Here is an 8,830-nt window from a genome sequence, read left to right on the forward strand (position 1 = left end):
AGAGAGAGAATGCAAACACTCACCTTCAATAAATCCACGTAACGGACCGCGAAACAATCCTCCAGAACACACGGGGCCACTCGGAATCCGGCAGCAACCTCTGGTTAATTAGCCCCAGTCCCATTCACTTGCCGCCTGGTTCCGGATCACACATCTCTCTCTCTCTCTCCTCTCTCTGTAAAGTTGCGGCTGCCTCTGGTGGCAACCCCTGATGATTTCTCCCTTTTCTTTTTTTGGTAAAAAATTTTTTTTTTGTTGTTGTTTGTTTGTAAAAGCGAAAGAGAGAGAGAGAGAAGGCAGAGCCGGATGCGAGGAGGAGGGAAAAAAATACTTTGGTGTCATTCATATATATATATATATATGGGCAGGTCAACCCCTCTCTCCCCACAGCACACACCGCCTCAGTGTGGCTCTGAGATAGTACCAGACAGTCAAATTCCAGCCAGGAATTCAGGAGGAACTTGTGCTGGGAATGTGGGACTGGCTATCTCTCTCACACACACACACACAGGGTGACTGAGACTAATAGTAAAGATGAGTTTCTTTGCTCGCTGTACAGACAAAGCATACCGTTCAGAGAGTACACAGGGGTCGAGGGGAAGGACCGTCCCCCTCCACCCCCCGCCAATCCCTTTGCCAACAGCTGGGCTTAAATGAGATGCCACTGTTCATCGTGCCTAGGACACTACTGGGACCAAATGGCTTGAGTTATGTGGAGATCGACTGGTACTTTTTTCTCTGGAGCCTAAGAGGTGATCTTAGAGAGGTCTGTAAAATAATGAGGGGCACAGATCAGCTAGATGGTCAATATCTTTTCCCAAAGGTAGGGGAGTCTAAAACTAGAGGGCATAGGTTTAAGGTGAGAGGGGAGAGATACAAAGGTGTCCAGAGAGGCAATTGTTTCACACAGAGGGTGGTGAGTGTCTGGAACGAGCTGCCAGAGGTGGTAGTAGAGGTGGGTACAATTTTGTCTTTTAAAAAGCATTTAGACAGTTACATGGGTAAAATGGGTATAGAGGGGTATGGGCCAAATACAGGCAAATGGGATTAGCTTAGGGGTTCAAAAAAGAGGGCAGCATGGACAAGTTGGGCTGAAGGGCCTGTTTCCATGCTGTAAACCTCTATGGCTTTACCAATAGGTTTATAAAAGCGATCTCAGCTTCCTGCCCCTCCCCACAGCGAGGGTACAGGCTGTCGGCTGGCGGAGCTGGTGATGAATTGTTGATTGCCCTCTCTTCCCTCTTGCCATTCTCTCTCAGTCGCTGCACTTTTTGATGGGAAGGTCTGACACTGTCCCTCTACTGCAGTTACATTCGCAGCCAGGTGTCCCTGGAGAGGGAGCATGCGGTGTCCGAGGGCACTGTTGAGGCCTTCCGTGCCCGCTGGGCACCACAGGGGCTGGGGTGTATTATCGACCCTTTTAATCACATTTTATTTGATGGTTTAAGTTTAATTTCTATTTGTCTTTTGTTTTGGGTGGTTCCCTTCTTTTTGGGGACTGCCCTTTTTGATTTGTCCCTGGGTTAATTACATTTGGTTTAATTAGAGTCATAGAGGTTTACAGCATGGCCCTTCAGCCCAACTTGTCCATGCCAGCCCTTTTTTTTAACCACTAAGCTAGTTGCAGTTGCCCACATTTGGCCCTTGCCCCTCTATACTCATCTTACTCATGTAACTGTTTAAATGCTTTTTAAAAAACAAAGTTAACAAGAAGAGGAACAGAATGTTTATTTGTCCTTCAGTTGATTTGATTGAGTTCAGTGACTTTACCAAAAAGATGGACGTCACTCCTGGCGATGAATGGCCGCTGTAGTCGCGATGGGCAGTGGCTTCCCATGTGTTGACGTGAGTGGCTCAGGCCCTCATGAAGTCTTTGAGATTGTCTTTGAGTTGTTTCCGGTGTGAGCCGGGCTCCCTGGCCTCGCTCTGAACCCAGCCCCTGTTTGAGCAGCCTTCAGTCAGGTACCTGGACAACACGTCCCGTCCATCCCAGAGGCTGTAAGATTATCATTGTCTCCACACCTGGCAGCTCAGTGTCTTGGGCAACATTCCTGTTTGTTCCTCCGTTCTCCCAGCTCCCCCTAAAGCAGCATTGATGTTATTCTTGGGCCTAGCACAGTGGGTTAGCACTGCTGCTTCACAGCTCCAGGGTCCTGGGTTCGATTCCTGGCTCGGGTCACTGTCTGTGCGGAGTTTGCACATTCTCCTCGTGTCTGCGCGGGTTTCCTCCGGGTGCTCTGGTTTCCTCCCACAGTCCAAAGATGTGCAGGATGGGTTGATTGGCCATGATAAAATTGCCCCTTAGTGTCCTGAGATACGTAGGTTAGAGGGATTAGCGGGTAAATTATGTAGGGATGTGGGGGTCTGGCCTGGGTGGGATTGTGGTCGGTGCAGACTCGATGGGCCGAAGGGCCTCTTTCTGCGCTGTAGGGTTCTATGATTCTTGTGGTGTCTATAAGTTGTGTGAACTTCAGCACTCTGGGGAAGGGTGGGGAGAACCACAGACTGTCAGTTTAGTGTTGGATTTGAGATCCCCATTCTCCAAAACTTCGACTAAACTCACACATTGAATTGTGTATTTCACCGTCAACGTCAGCCTTTCGGGATTAGACAGCTCCCAATGTATGGGGATGAATGGACACTGCTCGACAATCACCAGGCAGGAGTGTCCCCTTCCTATCGGGGAACACTTCAGCAGTCACAGGCATTCAGCCTCTGATCTTCGGGTAAGCGTTCTCCAAGGCGGCCTTCAACACACACAACAACGCAGGATTGCCGAGCAGAAACTGACAGCCAAGTTCCGCACACACGGGATTGGCCTCAACTGGAATCTTGGTTCATGTCACACTATCTGTCACCCCCACCATTTGCCCTGAGCTTGCAAAATCTCACTAACTGTCCTGGCTTGAGTCAATTCACACTCCTTTAACCTGTGATGATCCCTCTCTCCACTCGCACTGTCTGCACCTGTAAAGACTTGATTAGCAGTAAAGACTCACATTCCAACCATTATCTTGTAATTGAGTTTGTGTCTATGTGTGCCATGATTGTGAACCCAATTCTCCACTCCCCTGAGGAAGGGGCAGCGCTCCAAAAGCTCGTGCTACCAAATAACCCTGTTGGGCTTTAACCTGGTGTTGTGAGACTTCTTACAACGTATGGGGAAGCGATATTTCCCAACACTTCACCACGAGGCTCAGTTGCAGAGATTGGGTTTGTGGGTTGTTTGAGGATTTTGGTCTCCCTGGTCTTCAGGGCAAGTCCCAGCTCTCCGGCTGTGGTGAATACATCAACAACGGTTTCATTCTTTGCCAGAGTGAGAACCAAGTTCCTCATCATCAGCATTCTGTAGTTCCATTACACAAGTGGCAGCCGTTTTCGCTTCTGGTTTTCAGCTGGGTGAGATTGAAGAGTTTACCATCAGTATGATAGTTTGATCATTCCTGGGGAGGGACTGTCACTGCTTCGCTGCAGTGTAACTGCTCAAAGGGTTGACATGGAGTTGATGCAATGATAAACTCCCATTTGACACCAGGAAAGGAATCTGTGTTCCTGGATGAATGTAGCTCCAGTATCACTCAGGGAACACGATTCAGAGCAAAGCAGATCGTTCATTAGACCATAAACAGAATTAGGCCATTTGGCCCATCGACTCTGCTCCGCCATTCAATCATGGCTGATTTTTTTCCCATCCCCATTCTCCTGCCTTTTCCCCATAAACCCTGATCCCCTTATTAATCAAGAACCTATCTATCTCTGTCTTAATGACCTGGCCTCCACAGCCTTCTGCGGCAAAGTGTTCCACAGCTTCATCATTCCCTGGCTGAAGAAATTCCTCCTCATCTCTGTTTTAAAGGATCGTCCCTTTAGCCTGAGGTTGTGCCCTCTGGTTCCAGTTTTTCCTACTAGTGGAAACATCCTCTCCATGTCCACTCTATCCAGGCCTCGCAGTAGCCTGTAAGTTTGGCACCCCATCCACACCGTTCCCTCTCTGTCCGCACAATGCCAGCACAGTTTACCATCTACAAGATGCACTGCAGCAACTCACCAAGGCTCCTTTGACAACACCTTCCAAACCCATGACCTCTACCACCTAGAAGGGCAAGAGAAGCAGATACCTGGGAACGCCACCACCTACCAGCTCCCCTCCAAAGCACGCACCATCCTGACTTAGAAATATATTGATGTTCCTTCGCTATTGGTGGATCAAAGTCCAGGAACTCCCTCCGTAACAGCACTGTGGGTGCACTTACACCTATGGACGGCAGCAATTCAAGAAGGCAGCTCACCACCACCACCTTCTCTCAAGGGCAATTTTAGGGGCGACACAGTAGCACAGTGGGTTAGCACTGCTGCTTCACAGCTCCAGGGACCTGGGTTCGATTCCCTGCTCGGGTCACTGTCTGTGTGGAGTTTGCACATTCTCCTCGTGCCTGCGTGGGTTTCCTCCGGGTACTCTGGTTTCCTCCCACAGTCCAAAGGTGTGCAGGTTAGGTTGATTGGCCAGGCTAAAATTGCCCCTTGGTGTACTAGGATGGTAAGGTTAGAGGGATTAGTGGGTAAAATATGTAGGGATATGGGGGTAGGGCCCGGGTGGGATTGTGGTCAGCGCAGACTCGATGGGCCGAAGGGCCTCTTTCTGCACTGTAGGGATTCTATGAATGGGTAATAAATTCTGGCCTCATCAACGACACCCACATCTCACTGAAAGAGTTAAAACTAATCAAACTATGATGGAGGTGTTGCCCGAGACTGTTTCCTGTATAGTGTTATGTGGAAAAGAGATGATATTTATGAATTTAGCTTCCTCTTAAATGTGTGCACAGACGTCCAGCTAAATCGGGTTACGATGATAAATTTAACAGTGATGAAAGATAGAAGGAGGTTTGAGTAGACAAAGATGTGTGGGCCGAATGGCCTTTTTCTGTGCCTTACATCTGATGTAATTTGATGCAATGTGTTAGCCGCTGGACACATGGTAAATTGGGAACATTAATGTGGATAATTGGGAGTAGAGATGCGAATAATTGCATTTATGATTCTTAATTTTTGTAAGTAATGGATTCTGGCATCTGCAGCTGATCTCAATCTGCCTCTTAGAGTCATAAAGGTCTGCAGCACGGAAACATTGACCCAGTTTGTCCATGCCATCCTTTTCTTTAAACCACGAAGTGAGTCCCAGTTGCCCACATTTGGCCCATATCCCTCTATACCCATCTTACCCATGTAACTGTCTAAACACTTTTTTAAAAGACAAAATTGTACCCGCCTCTACTACTACCTCTGGCAGCTAGTTCCAGACACTCACCACCCTCTGTGTGAAAGAATTGCCCCTCAGGACCCTCTCCCCTCTCACCTTGAACCTCTGCCCTCTAGGTCTAGACTCCCCTACCTTTGGGGAAAGATATTGACTATCTAGCTGATCTGTGCCCCTCGTTATTTTATATCTTCATTCAATACATGTTTGTGTGCAAAAAAGATACTTATTCAAAAGCAAAATCCTGCAAACGCTGGGAATTTGAAATAAACAAATAAAAATGCTGGGAACTGTGGGGGTAGCAGTGACAATGTTTTACTTGTTTACGGGGTGTGGGCATTACTGACAAGGTCAACGTTTGTTGCCCACCCATAATTGCCTTTAAGAACATAAGAAATAGGAGCAGGAGTCGGCCATCTAGCCCTTCGAGCCTGCCCCGCCATTCAATAAGATCATGGCTGATCTGTCGTGGATCAGTTCCACTTTCCCGCCCTCTCCCCATAACCCTTCATCCGCTTCCCTATCAAAAACCTATCTGCCCGTGTCTTAAATATATTTAGCGAGGCAGCCTCCACCACTTCAACGGGCAGAGAATTCCAGAGATTCACCACCCTTTGAGTGAAGAAGTTCCTCCTCAACTCTGTTCTAAACTGCCCCCCCCCTTATCTTGAGGCTGTGCCCCCTAGTCCTACTGTCCTTTCTAAGCAGGAAGAATCTACCTCTACCCTATCCATCCCCTTCATTATCTTATACGTCTCTATAAGATCCCCCCCTCATCCTTCTAAACTCCAACGAGTACAGACCCAGTCTATTTAGTCTCTCTTCATAGTCCAACCCCCTCATCTCCAGTATCAGCCTAGTGAACCCCCTCTGCACTCCCTCCAAGACCAAAATATCCTTTGAACTCAGTGTCTCTCTTGGCCATTTCAGAGGAGCAGCTAAAAGTCAACCACATTGCTGTGGGCCTGGAGTCACGTATAGATCAGACCAGGTAACTACAGGAGATTTGCTTCCCTGAAGACCATCAGTGAACCACGTGGGTTTTTTTTTTAACAACAATCGACAATGGTTCCATGGTCACCGTTAACTGAGACCAGCTTCATATTCCAGGTTTGTTCATTCAAATTCCACCCAGCTGCCCTGATGGGATTTGAACCCACCTTCCCACAGCACCGGCCTGGGCCTCAGGCTTACTGGTGGAATTTTACCACCATGCCACTGTGTCCCTGATCCGATGAAGCCTTTGGGCTGAGCAAGTGTAAATATAAAGTGTTGACAAATTCCAGCAGGAATTCATGTATCGAATGAGAGGCAAGAATGTTAGCACAGGGCGTTGCTAAAGGTGATTAGAACAGATGGATTTAAAGGGGAGTTTAAATAAGAGAGTGGCTCGCCTGGACGTTTCAGAGGGCAATTGAGAGTCAACCACATTGCTGTGGGTCTGGAGTCACATGTAGGCCAGACCGGGTAAGGGTGACAGATTTCCTTCCCTAAAGGATAGCTGTGCACCTTTTATTTCAACAACAACAACTTCACGGTCATCTGGGCCTTTGGATTACCACCACAGTGTCACTGTCTCCCCTTAAAGCAGTGTCACTGTCTCCCCTTAAAACAGTGTCACTGTCTCCCCTTAAAGCAGTGTCACTGTCTCCCCTTAAAGCAAGGTCACTGTCTCCCCTTAAAACAGTGTCACTGTCTCCCCTTAAAGCAGTGTCACAGTCTCCCCTTAAAGCAGTGTCACTGTCTCCCCTTAAAGCAGTGTCACTGTCTCCCCTTAAAGCAGTGTCACTGTCTCCCCTTAAAGCAGTGTCACTGTCTCCCCTTAAAGCAGTGTCACTGTCTCCCCTTAAAACAGTGTCACTGTCTCCCCTTAAAGCAGTGTCACTGTCTCCCCTTAAAACAGTGTCACTGTCTCCCCTTAAAGCAGTGTCACTGTCTCCCCTTAAAACAGTGTCACTGTCTCCCTTTAAAGCAGTGTCACTGTCTCCCCTTAAAGCAAGGTCACTGTCTCCCCTTAAAACAGTGTCACTGTCTCCCCTTAAAGCAAGGTCACTGTCTCCCCTTAAAACAGTGTCACTGTCTCCCCTTAAAGCAAGGTCACTGTCTCCCCTTAAAGCAGTGTCACTGTCTCCCCTTAAAGCAGTGTCACTGTCTCCCCTTAAAACAGTGTCACTGTCTCCCCTTAAAGCAGTGTCACTGTCTCCCCTTAAAGCAGTGTCACTGTCTCCCCTTAAAACAGTGTCACTGTCTCCCCTTAAAGCAGTGTCACTGTCTCCCCTTAAAGCAGTGGCACTGTCTCCCCTTAAAGCAGTGTCACTGTCTCCCCTTAAAACAGTGTCACTGTCTCCCCTTAAAACAGTGTCACTGTCTCCCCTTAAAGCAAGGTCACTGTCTCCCCTTAAAGCAGTGTCACTGTCTCCCCTTAAAGCAGTGTCACTGTCTCCCCTTAAAGCAGTGTCACTGTCTCCCCTTAAAGCAAGGTCACTGTCTCCCCTTAAAACAGTGTCACTGTCTCCCCTTAAAGCAGTGTCACTGTCTCCCCTTAAAGCAGTGTCACTGTCTCCCCTTAAAGCAGTGTCACTGTCTCCCCTTAAAGCAAGGTCACTGTCTCCCCTTAAAACAGTGTCACTGTCTCCCCTTAAAGCAGTGTCACTGTCTCCCCTTAAAACAGTGTCACTGTCTCCCCTTAAAGCAGTGTCACTGTCTCCCCTTAAAGCAGTGTCACTGTCTCCCCTTAAAGCAGTGTCACTGTCTCCCCTTAAAGCAGTGTCACTGTCTCCCCTTAAAGCAAGGTCACTGTCTCCCCTTAAAACAGTGTCACTGTCTCCCCTTAAAACAGTGTCACTGTCTCCCCTTAAAACAGTGTCACTGTCTCCCCTTAAAACAGTGTCACTGTCTCCCCTTAAAACAGTGTCACTGTCTCCCCTTAAAACAGTGTCACTGTCTCCCCTTAAAACAGTGTCACTGTCTCCCCTTAAAACAGTGTCACTGTCTCCCCTTAAAACAGTGTCACTGTCTCCCCTTAAAACAGTTTCACTGTCTCCCCTTAAAACAGTTTCACTGTCTCCCCTTAAAACAGTGTCACTGTCTCCCCTTAAAGCAGTGTCACTGTCTCCCCTTAAAACAGTGTCACTGTCTCCCCTTAAAGCAGTGTCACTGTCTCCCCTTAAAACAGTGTCACTGTCTCCCCTTAAAACAGTGTCACTGTCTCCCCTTAAAGCAGTGTCACTGTCTCCCCTTAAAGCAGTGTCACTGTCTCCCCTTAAAGCAGTGTCACTGTCTCCCCTTAAAACAGTGTCACTGTCTCCCCTTAAAGCAGTGTCACTGTCTCCCCTTAAAGCAGTGTCATTGTCTCCCCTTAAAACAGTGTCACTGTCTCCCCTTAAAACAGTGTCACTGTCTCCCCTTAAAACAGTGTCACTGTCTCCCCTTAAAACAGTGTCACTGTCTCCCCTTAAAGCAGTGTCACCGTCTCCCCTTAAAGTAAGGTCACTGTCTCCCCTTAAAGCAGTGTCACTGTCTCCCCTTAAAACAGTGTCACTGTCTCCCCTTAAAACAGTGTCACTGTCTCCC

General features: G+C 48.1%; 1 protein-coding gene across 1 annotated transcript in view; it reads right to left on the reverse strand.

Moving 5' to 3' along the window:
- Nucleotides 1-232, reverse strand: part of LOC145363207 (monoglyceride lipase-like) — a 75,324-nt gene extending 75,092 nt beyond the window's left edge. The window contains exon 1 of the mRNA XM_080218641.1: nucleotides 24-232. The gene's annotated coding sequence lies outside the window, so the exon portion shown is untranslated. The remainder of the gene's footprint in view (nucleotides 1-23) is intronic.
- Between the last annotated feature and the right edge of the window lie 8,598 nt (nucleotides 233-8,830).

The sequence above is a fragment of the Carcharhinus amblyrhynchos genome, chromosome 3 (assembly GCF_965287045.1).
Source record: "Carcharhinus amblyrhynchos chromosome 3, sCarAmb.v2.hapA, whole genome shotgun sequence".
NCBI lineage: Eukaryota > Metazoa > Chordata > Chondrichthyes > Carcharhiniformes > Carcharhinidae > Carcharhinus > Carcharhinus amblyrhynchos.